The sequence below is a fragment of the Canis aureus genome, chromosome X (genome assembly GCF_053574225.1).
Source record: "Canis aureus isolate CA01 chromosome X, VMU_Caureus_v.1.0, whole genome shotgun sequence".
In the NCBI taxonomy this organism is placed as follows: Eukaryota; Metazoa; Chordata; class Mammalia; order Carnivora; family Canidae; genus Canis; species Canis aureus.
The window spans coordinates 88,920,371-88,932,827 of NC_135649.1; the positions used below are offsets into that span (position 1 = coordinate 88,920,371).

Sequence of the window (12,457 nt, forward strand, 5' to 3'; positions counted from 1 at the left end):
CCCGCCAAGCCCCGCCCCTCAAGGCCCCGCCCCTCAAGGCCCTTCTCCTCCTCCCTACACCCCCTCCCCCCTCCCTTCCTCCTCCCTCAGCTGCTCCTGCTGCTCCCTCCTATACCCAGAGCCAGGGAGAGTTGGGCGTGCTACTGGGAAGCCGGGCCAGGCGAGAGACGTTTGGAACCCGGGGAGCTGGAGTGGGGGAGGGGAACACAATGCGGTAAAGACTGTTCACGCAGGACCGTTTCTTCCGGCCGGCCCGTTCAGGATCGCGCTACGACCGGCAACGATGTTCCAAACCGTTCATATTGAGAACGATGTGAGAGCAGAGGTGACACGAGGACAGGGAAAAGTGGGGGAAGGGAAGTCCGGAAGGATCTGGCAAACGCCAGAGGAGGAGCTGGGAGTTCAGGACTAGCAGAGTGTGTGGCCAGGACAGGGTTAATCGCGCAAACCGCAGCTGCGTCGCTCAGAGTTTGACTTGGGCCGCTTGTTTTTGTTCCATTGTGAACCGTGGCCCCGCCGGCGAGTGCCCGGATGATGACGTCACCAACCCCCCCCTTTTTCCGGGATTGTTGGGGGGAGGGGTAGCAGAAAGACAAGATCTCGAGACCACGCGCTGAGCGGTCGCACCCGCAGTGCGTGGGGGTCTGGGGGGGGCAGAGCTAACCCGCGTCACTTGGCGGGTGAGCCAGCCAGGCCCACTGGGCGGATACCTTGGGGGTGGCAGCAGTGCGAGGTCTTAAGGGCCTGGCCACCTGCTCCTCGCCGATAGGGGGAAGGTGTGGCTATCTACTGCGGGGTGGGGGGGAACATGGTCGGATTGGGGAGCTCCCCCCCACTCTATGAAGCAGGTGCTCTAAGAAACTAATTCACATGATCCTGTAGCATCAGTACCTGAAAGCACTTGGGCTTCCTCACAACCGTATTGACTTTGACCGCCCTTTGACCATAGGAGCTCTTAGAACAGCAAAGAAAAAATTATAAAATGCCACGGAAGGCATAGGGACAAAGCAGTTTCAACAGCAAGATTAGCCTCTTTTGCCAAATCATCAGTCCAATTCTGTGTCAGAACCAGGAAAACCCTTAAGAACCCATGACATTCACTATGTATGTCATGGGCTATTTTCTACAGGTTTATATTCCAAAAACGAAGGTTATCAGGCTAATTTCAAATAAACGGTGTGCTTAGATCAATTCTATACAACCTACTTTCAGTGCCCAAATGGAGAGAAAAGAAATGCAGTCCCAAATTTACCACAGATTTCCTTTTGACTTAAAAATGCTTCTGGACACTAAATTTGAAATCGTAGCAAGCCCTTGTTAAGTAAGATTATATTTTATATGGAAAAGAGTTAGACTTAGTTATGCTATAACTATGTTAATTTGTAATACAGTTGTTAAAATGGAATCCAAACTAATTGGGGATGGCAGCACATTACTAGTATCTTTAAAATCATTTCACTATACATTACTGGACTGTTTTCACCACAAAAATTATATAATAAGGTATTCAAGAAAAAATTCATAGCCCTAATAATTCATAGCACATTTTACCTTGTTTTTATAATTATTTCCATGAATGGCTTTTCTTCTCCATTAGCTTATGAGCCTCTAGAGAGCAGACACTACCATCTGTGTACACTGTAGGTTTGTTAGCCACATGATTTTACTTAATCCTCAGAACTCTGTGAGGTAAGCCAGAACATATATTGCTATCACTAATTTTAGATAAAGAAATAGGATAAGTCATTTACCCATGATCACCAGACAGGATTGGAAAGTGTTTAACACCTGTCTTTTAGGGATGCCTGGGTGGCTCGACAGTTAAGCATCTGCCTTCAGCTCAGGCAGGGTGTGATCCTGGAGTCCCGGGGTCCCGCATTGGGCTCCCTGCATGGAGCCTGTTTCTCCCTCTGCCTCTGCCTCTCTCTCTGTGTGTCTCTCATGAATACATAAATAAATAATTTAAAAAAAAAAAGCACCTGTCTTTTAACCCTATCAAAAGAGCAGTGTTAACAAGGATGTCCACTCTCACCAATTCTATTCAACATTGTACTTGCGGTTCAAACCACAGGAAGAAAAAGAACTGAAAGACACAAAGGTAAGAAAGGAACAATTAAGCCACCTCTATCCCCCTTTGCAGATATAGAAAATCCTGGGAAATTCACTACAGAAAACTAATAGAGCTTAATAAATGAGTTTAGCAAAGTTGCAACATATAAGATAAATAATAGATCAATTATATTTTTATATGCTAGCAATAAGCAATCTGAAATAAAGAAACCAATTCTATTACCTCAAAAATAATAAAATAGTAATGAATGAATTTAACAAAAGAATTTAACAAAAGAAGTGCAAGATTTGTACAATGAAAACTACAAAACATCATTAAAAGAAATTAAAGATGACCAAAATAAATGAAAAAAACAGGCCGTGTTCAAGGATTAGAAGACTTAATTTTGTTAGATAGCAATACCCCCCAAATTGATCTTCAGAGTCAACCTGATCCCTATCAAAATCCCAGCAGACTTTTTAGCAATAAGCACATGAAAAGAAACTCAACATCACTAGTCTTGAGGGAAATGCAAATCAAAACCACAATGAGATACCACTTACCACCCATTAGGATGGCTATAATAATTTTTTTTTTTTTTTAAAGAAAATAGAAAGTGCTGGCAAGTATGTGGAGAAATTGGAACACTTGCAAACTGCTGCTGGGAATGTAAAATGCGGCAGCTGCTATAGAAAACAGTTTGGCAGCTCCCCACAATCTAAACATAAAATCACCCTATGGACCAGCAATTCCACTAAGTATGTACCCACAACAACTGAAATCAGGAACTGAAATACTTGTCATCCTTGTTCATGGCAGCACTATTCACAATTGCCAAAATGTGGAAACAATCGAAATGTCCAATAGGTGAGTGGAAAAACAGATGTGGTACATACACACAATGGAATATTATTCAGACTTAAAAAGGAATGAAATTCCAAGACATGCTACAACATGAATGGACCTTGAAAACACTGTGCTAAGTGAAAGAAGCCAGACTCAAAAGGTTACATATTGTATGATTCTACCTCATAAAGTACCTATAAACAGACTAATTCATAGCAAGCAGAATAGAGGTTACAAGGAGCTGGGGGAGGAGGGAATGGGGAAGTAATTGTTTAATGGGTAAGATGTTTCTGTTTGGGATGGTGAAAAAATTCTGGGGCTGAAAACATAACTGCACAACACTGAATGTGCTGCTCAAAGCCAATGAACAGTACACTTAAAAATGGTTAAAACGATTGCTTTCATGTTTTATATATATTTTACCATAAACTTTAAAAAGTGGGGGGAAATTGTTTCATATGGTTTAACCTATAAATGGCACTCCCACCAGCAGTTCTAGGGGGACTTAGTCTATCAAGTCAAACTCACCAGCAGCTCACTCTTTCCTAGCACAAAGCTACCATGTGCACCTTGGCTCCCAGAGTGGGTGTGGCCTACAGGACTGCGCACTTTTGACACCTTCCACTCAGTTAATGGGCTAGGCAATGAACAGTTTGGAGTTAAAAGAAGAGGCTCAATGCCATAGTGCAAGCTCCTTAAAGTCCATACAGTCCTGGCTTTCCTTCTCATTTCCTTCATTTTGGTTTCTCACTCTTTTTCTTTAAAAAGACTTATTTAAGAGAGAGAACATAATCTTCAAAAAAAAAAAGGGGGGGGGGGATCCCTGGGTGGCGCAGCGGTTTGGCGCCTGCCTTTGGCCCAGGGCGTGATCCTGGAGATCCAGGATCGAATCCCACATCGGGTTCCCTGCGTGGAGCCTGCTTCTCCCTCTGCCTGTGTCTCTGCCTCTCTCTCTCTCTGTGACTATCATGAATAAATAAATAAAATCTTTAAAAAAAGAGAGAGAGAGAGAGAGAGAGAGAACATGTGCCTGCATGAGGGTGAGGAGAGGGGGAGAGAATTCCAAGAGGTTCCTCCCCGCAGCAGGGAGCCCCACTTGGGGATCGAACCCAAGACCTTGAGGTCAAGACTTGAGCAGAAATTAAAAGACTGACCCTTAAATAACTGAGCCACCCAGGTGCCCCTTGGTTTTTCTTTTCCTTTTTTTTTTTTTTTAAAGGTTTTATTTATTCATTCATGAGTCCCAGAGAGGGAGAGACAGAGAGGCAGAGACACAGGCAGAGGGAGAAGCAGACTCCATGCAAGGAACCAGACGTGGGACTCCCCGGGTCTCCAGGATCACGCCCCGGGCCAAAGGCAGGCACTAAACCACTGAGCCACCCAAGGATCCCCCCTTGGTTTTTAAAACTGTAATTTTTTACTTCCTGGTTCTGTCTTGGTAAAGCAAAGCCTTATCATATTCCATTTCCTCATAAAATCTCTCACTGCACTCTTATTTGTCCAACCAGAAATGCTTAATAAGTATACTCATTGTTTACTAGGACATTTATCTTAAAGAACAGACACAAAGTGAAAGAAGTCAGACAAATACCATAGGATTTCACACTTATATGTGTAATCTAAAAGCCAAAACAAAGCAGAAACAGACCCATAAATATGGAGAACACACCAGTGGTTGCTAGAGGGATGGGGGTTGGGGACAGGCAAAAAGAAGTGTAGTGGGAGGTCCAGTTTTCCAGATATGAAATGAAAAAGTATAAAAGTATGGGATAAAAGGCCCAGCATAGGGAATACAGTCCACAGTATTACAATAGCGTTGTATGGTAACAGATTATAGGTATACTTGTGGTGAGCACAGCAAATTTTAGAATTGTACAATTACTGTGTTGTCCACCTAAAACTAAACTAACATTGTGTATCAACTATATTTCAATTAAAACAAAAAAGGAGGACCCCGGGGTGGCCCAGTGGTTTAGTGCCTGCCTTTGTCCCAAGGCGCGATCCTGGAGTCCCCGGATCGAGTTCCGTGTCGGGCTTCCGGCATGGAGCCTGCTTCTCCCTCTGTGTTTCTGCCTCTCTCTATCAGTCTCTATGTCTATCATGAATAAATAAATTTTTAAAATCTTTAAAAAAAAAAAAAGAAAAAGGACAGGCCTTCCTAAATTGATACCACTTAATACTTTCAGGGCCACACATTCCAAAGTTCTAGAGACAAGGGATTAACTGCTTCATACTTGTGAAAAGGTCTTCTGGGTTAATGCCAAGCAAATATAAAATTGCTAATATGTATCCTAGAGAAGGCTTTGTGATTTGAATGGAATGAGGAAAGTCCACAATGACTTACCATCTTCAATATAAAATATGGTAAGGGATGTCTGGGTGGTTCAGTGGGTTAAGCAAGAGACTGACTCTTGGTTTCTTGGTTTCTGTCAGGTCATAATCTCAGGTGGTTTTGCACAGTGGGAGTCTGCTTGAGATTCTCTCCCTCCACCCCTCCCTAGACTCACGCACATGTGCTCTCGCTCAAAAAAACTAAATTGATTAATCAATCTTAAAAAAAAAATAGTCTGTCTATCCCACTGTGGGAGAATCTCTCTAAAACTGACCTATTCCCAGCCAAGGACCTGTACATCAACTTCAGGGTATTATTTCACTCCTTTTATTCTAGAGTTTTAGAATCTCCTGGGTTTTATTTAAAATTTGAAGGGTTCTGTTTATATTAGGTTATATTTTATATAACCTACCATAGGGCAAAATAATCTGATCCTTTTATTTTTACTTCCAGTCTTACTTACTTCATCTAGGCCTAAGAAATACACATTTTCCCAGTTGGAGAATGACAACTATGCCTCCTTGGAAGCCTGGATCTTCTATTACTTTTATGGCATAGGCAAGTAGCTTCAGCATGACTTGAGACATGGCCCAATGCTAGTTCTACTAAACTAAGAGCTCCTTAACAGTGGTATAGCTCAGCTCTGTCTTGTGTGTGCCAAATGTTCCAGGTCTTATCTAGCTAAAATCTAAGCCTCATAATTTAAATGTGAACCAGCAAAGTCAACCTGATTTTCTCAACCATTTTTACAATAAAAATTGCACTGCAGTCACCCAGACCAACCATTTCGTAATTCAAACGCCAAGCCAAATTCTTACTACATTCTCTCCACATGCTTGCAGCCTGGTAAAACCTCAGTTCCATCTTGCTTTCTGCCTTAGCATACCCTCCCTATTTCTTCATGGCCAGCCTGGAAATTTTGTAGTAACACAAGTTTTCAATTTTTCCTTTTGCTAAAGTTTCTCCAAAGTCTACTCTAATATCATTGCTTATGCCAGAAAAAAGTAATCAGTTTTAAGCTCCAAGATTCTGATCACCAGTTTCAACATGTGTGTGGGAGGGAAGTGGTTTTTCCCCCCCACATCACCAATTAAGATTCTGACACCAGGTGGGTGTCCTACAATTCAACTTAATTCTGACACTATCCACCTAGAGAAGAGCATCACATTCCACAAGTTAAGGGATCAAGTCCCACCAAGAGTCCACTTCACTTTAGATGCCAAACTGCAATTCCAGATTGTTACCTGTGCTTCTGACAAACCAGCTATAGATTGGAGATTGGAGGTTCCAATGACTCCCACCTTGCATTACAGATAAGGGCTTGGTCCTACAAGAATGCCACCCTCACCCTACTTCAGATGTCTATAGCCAATCCAGGATGTTACTGATGCTTCTGAACTAATGGCTATAAATCAAAGGTTCCCATGACACCAGCCCTAGGTTCGATTAATTTGCTAGAGTGAGGGATGCCTGGATGACTCAGCAGTTGAGTGTCTGTATGCCTTTAGCTCAAGGCCTGATCTCTGAATCCCGGGATTGAGTAGAGTCCCACATCAGGCTCCCTGCGTGGAGCCTGTTTCTCCCTCTGCTTGTGTCTCTGCCTCTCTCTGTGTGTCTTTCATAAATAAATAAATAAAATCTTTTAAAAAAAATTTTTTTTAAAGGACAAAACTCAAGAACAGCCAGATGAAGAGATGCATAGGGATGGGTATGGGTAAGAGGCACGGAATTTTTGTGCCTCTATCCAAATGTGCCATCCTCTCATATCTCCATTTGTTCACCAACCTGGAAGCTCTCTGAAGCTTCTCCCTTTTGGGTTTTCAAGGAGGCTTTATGATACAGATGGGATTAACTTAATCAATGACCACTGGTGATCTATTGAATCTCTGGTCCCTCTTTGCTCCCCAGAGATTAAGGGTGTGGGAGTAACTGAAAGTTCTAACCCTCCAATCATATGGTTGGTTCTCCTGGCAACCAGCCCCTATTCCTAGGTGCTTTCCAGAAGTCACCTGGAGACTTGTTAATGACAGAAGTCATTAACATATACCCAGTTGTGGTGGAAAGAGGGCTTGTTATAAATAAGAAGACACCAATTTCACCTTTATGGCTCTGAAGCAATAAAGTTTTAGGAAATATGGACAAAAAGCCAAATATGAAAAAAGATGCTCCCACTGCTCTTACTGCTCAGGAAATTCCAAGGATTTTGGGAGCTAGCTAGCTATGAGCCAGGAAACTTGGATGAAGATTAACGATAGAAGTATATTTTGGTCATCTGAATGACCAAACATATATTTCTTATAAATCACAATACTGCAAGCTCATAAATATGCTCATTTGCTACTACTTCATGTACTACAACATAATTTAGAATTTATTAAATTAGGGATGCCAGGGGGGCTCAGCGGTTGGGCATCTGCCTTCGGCTCAGGGCATGATGCCGGAATGGAGTCCTGCTTCAGGCTTCTTGCAGGAAGCCTGCTTCTCCCTCTGCCTGTGACTCTGCCTCTCTCTGTCTCTCATGAATAAATAAATAAAATCTTAAAAAAAAAAAAAAAAGATTTTACTAAATTAGAAAATGGTATTCAGACAGAACACATCTTGAGTTTTATGCTTGCCCTATCATTGGATTTTTAAAAAGGCATCAGTCAAATCAACAGTATAAACAAAATCATAATTATTTAGTCTTGTCTCTCAATACAGTTCTTCTGAAATTTTAGTAAGATTTGTTAAAATACTAAACTCCTACATCATTCTTAACTATTAAAGTAGCGTCTCTAAGCATTTGAAGAAAGCACAGAATGACTTGAGGGCTCTGTTTCACACAGAGCTTTCTAGAATCAATGGAAGAAGGGCTAATGGTTCAAATTAAAGAGGCAACCCAGGGTGACACTACTACAGGCTACTGAAGTTTGAGAGTCACTTCCTTCAGGACTTCTAACAAAGAATTCATATGCTAATATATAATATACAGTTGGCCTTGGAACAACAGAGTTTGGCAACATCAACCCCCAACACAGTCAAAAATTAATGTAAGGGGATCCCTGGGTGGCTCAGCAGTTTAGTGCCTGCCTTTGGCCCAGGGCGTGATCCTGGGGTCCCGGGATCAAGTCCCACATCGGGCTCCATGCAGGGTGCCCGCTTCTCCCTCTGTGTCTTTCATGAATATATAAATAAATAAAATCTTTAAAAAAAAAATCGATGTAAGTTTTAAAACTGGACTCCCCAAAGACTTAACTAATGATAGCCTACTGGTGACCAGAAGCCTTACTGATAACATAGTCTGTCAGTAACATGTAATTTGTTAATGTACTATATACTGTATTCTTACAATCAAGAAAGCTAGAGAAAATGTTATTTTAAACTAATCATTAAAAAGAGAAAAGAGAGGGATCCCTGGGTGGCGCAGCGGTTTGGCGCCTGCCTTTGGCCCAGGGTGCAATCCTGGAGACCCGGGATCGAATCCCACGTCGGGCTCCCGGTGCATGGAGCCTGCTTCTCCCTCTGCCTGTGTCTCTGCCTCTCTCTCTCTCTCTCTCTGTGTGACTATCATAAATTAAAAAAATAAAAAAAAAAGAGAGAGAGAAAAGAGGGCAGCCCGGGTGGCTCGGTGGTTTACTGCCTGCCTTCGGTCCAGGGCCTGGTCCCAGGGTCCCGGGATAGAGTCCCACATCAGGCTCCCTGCGGGGAGCCTGCTTCTCCCTCTGACTGTGTCTCTGCCTCTCTCTGTCTCTCATGAATAAATAAATAAAACCTTTAAAAAAAAGAGAGAGAGAAAAGAGAAAATACATTTATAGTACCGTATTTATCAAAAGTGATCTATGTAAAAAGGGACCAGTGCAGTTTTTAAACATTTATTTATTTGAGAGAGAGAGTGTGTGTGCCTGCACAAGTAGGGGCAGGAGCAGTGGGAGAGGGAGAATCTCAAGCAGACCCCTCACTGAGTGAAGAGCCCAACCCAGGGCTCCAACCCACCACCCATGAGATCATGCCCTGAGCAGAAATCATAAGTCAGACAAGTAACAGACTGGGCCACCCAGGCACTCCTACATATATTACAATACATATAATTACTTTATACATATAAGATGTAATTAATTGCTATTTCTCTAAATATACTCTGCAATTCAAACTTTTCACAAATACAAAAAGGCTTTCTTTCAATCACATTTAGTGAGGTTTCTATTTTTTGTTTTCATTTATATTTGTCTTCTAAGCATTTCATTTTTGACTGCTGGAAACAGCTATTCTTTCTCAGCTCTTGTGTTTTGCCTCTTTTAGGCAAAATTTATGTTTTTTTTAGAAAAAATACAAATGATTTGTCAACTATATAGCATCAGTTTCTCCCTTCTTTTTTTTATTTTTTTTATTTTTTTTTATTTATTTATGATAGTCACATAGAGAGAGAGAGAGGCAGAGACACAGGCAGAGGGAGAAGCAGGCTCCATGCACTGGGAGCCCGACGTGGGATTCGATCCCGGGTCTCCAGGATCACGCCCTGGGCCAAAGGCAGGCGCTAAACCGCTGCACCACCCAGGGATCCCTCTCCCTTCTTTTTATTTTTGGATTCTTTTCAGGACCTCTTGCTTCTTCTTGGGTTGGTCTAGGTAATGCAGAGGACATCCCTGCTCCCGCTCTGTTCTTTGGTTTTCAGATTCAAGTAGCGGTTTGCAGAAATGTGTTGTTTGTGGCTGCATTGTTCACTTGGTTGGCTAGAGGACTGGAGAAAAACTACATTGTTTCCAAATCAGCCAGTCTTTTCTGCTTTATCAAGTCCTTCAACAAATATAGGACTGTATACCAAAATAGCGATTTATAGTATCTTTTCAATGTGTACTAGGAATGCTAGTGTAACAGGTGGTATAACCAGGCTGTTCCAAGCCTAACATGGACACCAGATGCTTAAACAAAATAAAACCTGCATATGTGTCACAAAAAACATTATTGTATATGTAATATAACATTACAAAATGGCAAATAGAAGGAATTTTCCTTACATCTATCACCAAAACCAATGATCTCTATCATTTTTGTGTATTACCTTCCCGATTTTTCTTATGAATACTCCTTTAAAAAATGATAGAAATAGGGGCGCCTGGGTGGCTCAGTTGGTTAAGCATCTGCTTTTGGCTCAGGTCATGATCCCAGGGAATGTGATGGAGCCCCAAGTCAGGCTCCCTGCTCAGCAAGGAACCTGCTTCTGCCCCTCTTTCTCAAATAAAATCTTTTAAAAAAATTTATAGAAATAATGTAACCAAATTAAGAATGTTTGGAAAATTAAGAAACATAAACAACCCCTATAATGCTAAAATGTGATTGTGGTATATTGGCTAAAATGGATTGTGCTATATTGTGGCTAAAATGTAATTTTGATATATTTTCCACCAATCTTTTAAAATTCTATTTCCTTTACTTATTTTGAAAAATAGTTGATATGAATACATAACCATTTTTAAAATATTTATTCACTTCAGGGACAGCCCCGGTGGCGAAGCAGTTTAGTGCCGCCTGCAGCCCGGGGTGTGATCCTGGGGACCCGGGATCGAGTCCCACGTTGGGCTGCCTGCATGGAGCCTGCTTCTCCCTCTGCCTGTGTCTCTGCCTCTCTCTCTCTCTCTCTCTCTCTCTCTCTCTGAATAAATAGATAAATAAATCTTAAAAAAAAAAAGACTAAAAAAATATATATATTTATTCACGTCAAAAAACATTCATTCATGCTATTTATTTTCTGTACCTTGCATTTTGTCACTTAAAATATCTTGCAAATGGGGACACATGGATAGTTCAGGTGGTTGAGTGGCCGACTCTTGGTTTAGGCTCCACACTCAGTGCTGAGTCTGCTTGTCCTTCTCCCTCTGCTCCTCCAGCCGCTTGCTCACTTTCTCTCCCAAATACATAAAATCTTTAAGTTTTTATCTTTAGATTTTATTTATTTGAGAGAGAACAAGCTGGGAGAGGGGCAGAGGGAAAGGGAGAAGCAGGCTCCCTGCTCCATGCAGGGCTTGACCCTAGGACCCTGGGATCATGACCTGAACGGAAGGCAGACACTTAACAGACTAGGCCACCCAGTCACTCAAAAAAAAAAAAAATATATATATATATATATATATATCATATATACATATATAAATATAAAAATACATATAAATATAAAAATACATATAAATAAAAAAAGACAATCTTTTGCAACAAACTTTTTTGTTTGGGTTTTCTTCTTTTATTGAGGTATAAAATAATAATACAGTAATGTGGGTAAATTGCATTAAAGAGTTGATGATGAATTTTTTTGACTTGAAACATTGTTCTTTTTAAGTTTTTATTTAAATTCCAGTTAGTTAACATAGAGTGTTATAGTCTCAGGTGTACAAAATAGTGATTCAGCAATTCTATACAACACCCAGTGCTCATCACAAGTGCCCTCCTTAATCCCCATCACCTATGTCACCCATCTCCCCACCGACTTCTCCTCTGGTAACCATCGAATCTGTTTCTTAGTTTGCCTTTTTCTCTTTGCTCGTCTGTTTTTTTTTTTTAATCTGGCAACTATTGATTACTTGCTTCTTTTTTTCTTTTTAAGATTTCATTTATTTATTTATGAGAAACACACAGAGAGAGGCAGAGACACAGGCAGAGGGAGAAGCAGGCTCCACGCAGGGAGCCTGATGCAGGACTCGATCCTGGAACTCCAGGATCACGCCCTGAGCCAAAGGCAGATGCTCAACCGCTGAGCCACTCAGGCGTCCCAAACTCGTTTGTTTCTTAAATTCCACCTATGAGTGAAATCATGGTATTTATCTTTTTCTGACATTTATTCTGCTTAGCATAATACTCTCTAGCTCCATCCATGTCATTGTAAATGGCAAGATTTCATGCTTGATAAATTTTTACATACATATATTTGCCAGTTTTAACAATATTAATTTGTTAATCATGTTTAACAATTTAGCAGTTATCCTGTTAAGCACTGTTATAAGAACTACACGGGTATTAATTCCTTTAATCCTCATAATAAACCTGTAAGTTAGGCACTATTATCATCCCATTTTAGAGATGAGGTAACTCGGGCACAAACAGAGTAAGCATTTGGCCAAGGTCATATGGTTTGTAAACTCAGAGCCAGAATTCAAGATCCATGCAGTCATGTCCCAGCATCTGAGCACTTAACATTCTTGTAACTACATGTAAAGATAATCATGGAAGTGGTTTAGCACAGTGTCTGACGCACACTAGTA

At 41.2% G+C, this 12,457-nt stretch overlaps 1 protein-coding gene across 1 annotated transcript in view; it reads right to left on the reverse strand.

Annotated features, from left to right (window-relative positions):
• USP9X (ubiquitin specific peptidase 9 X-linked) overlaps positions 1 to 12,457 on the reverse strand; it is a 178,047-nt gene that overhangs the window by 153,733 nt on the left and 11,857 nt on the right. The window lies entirely within an intron of this gene.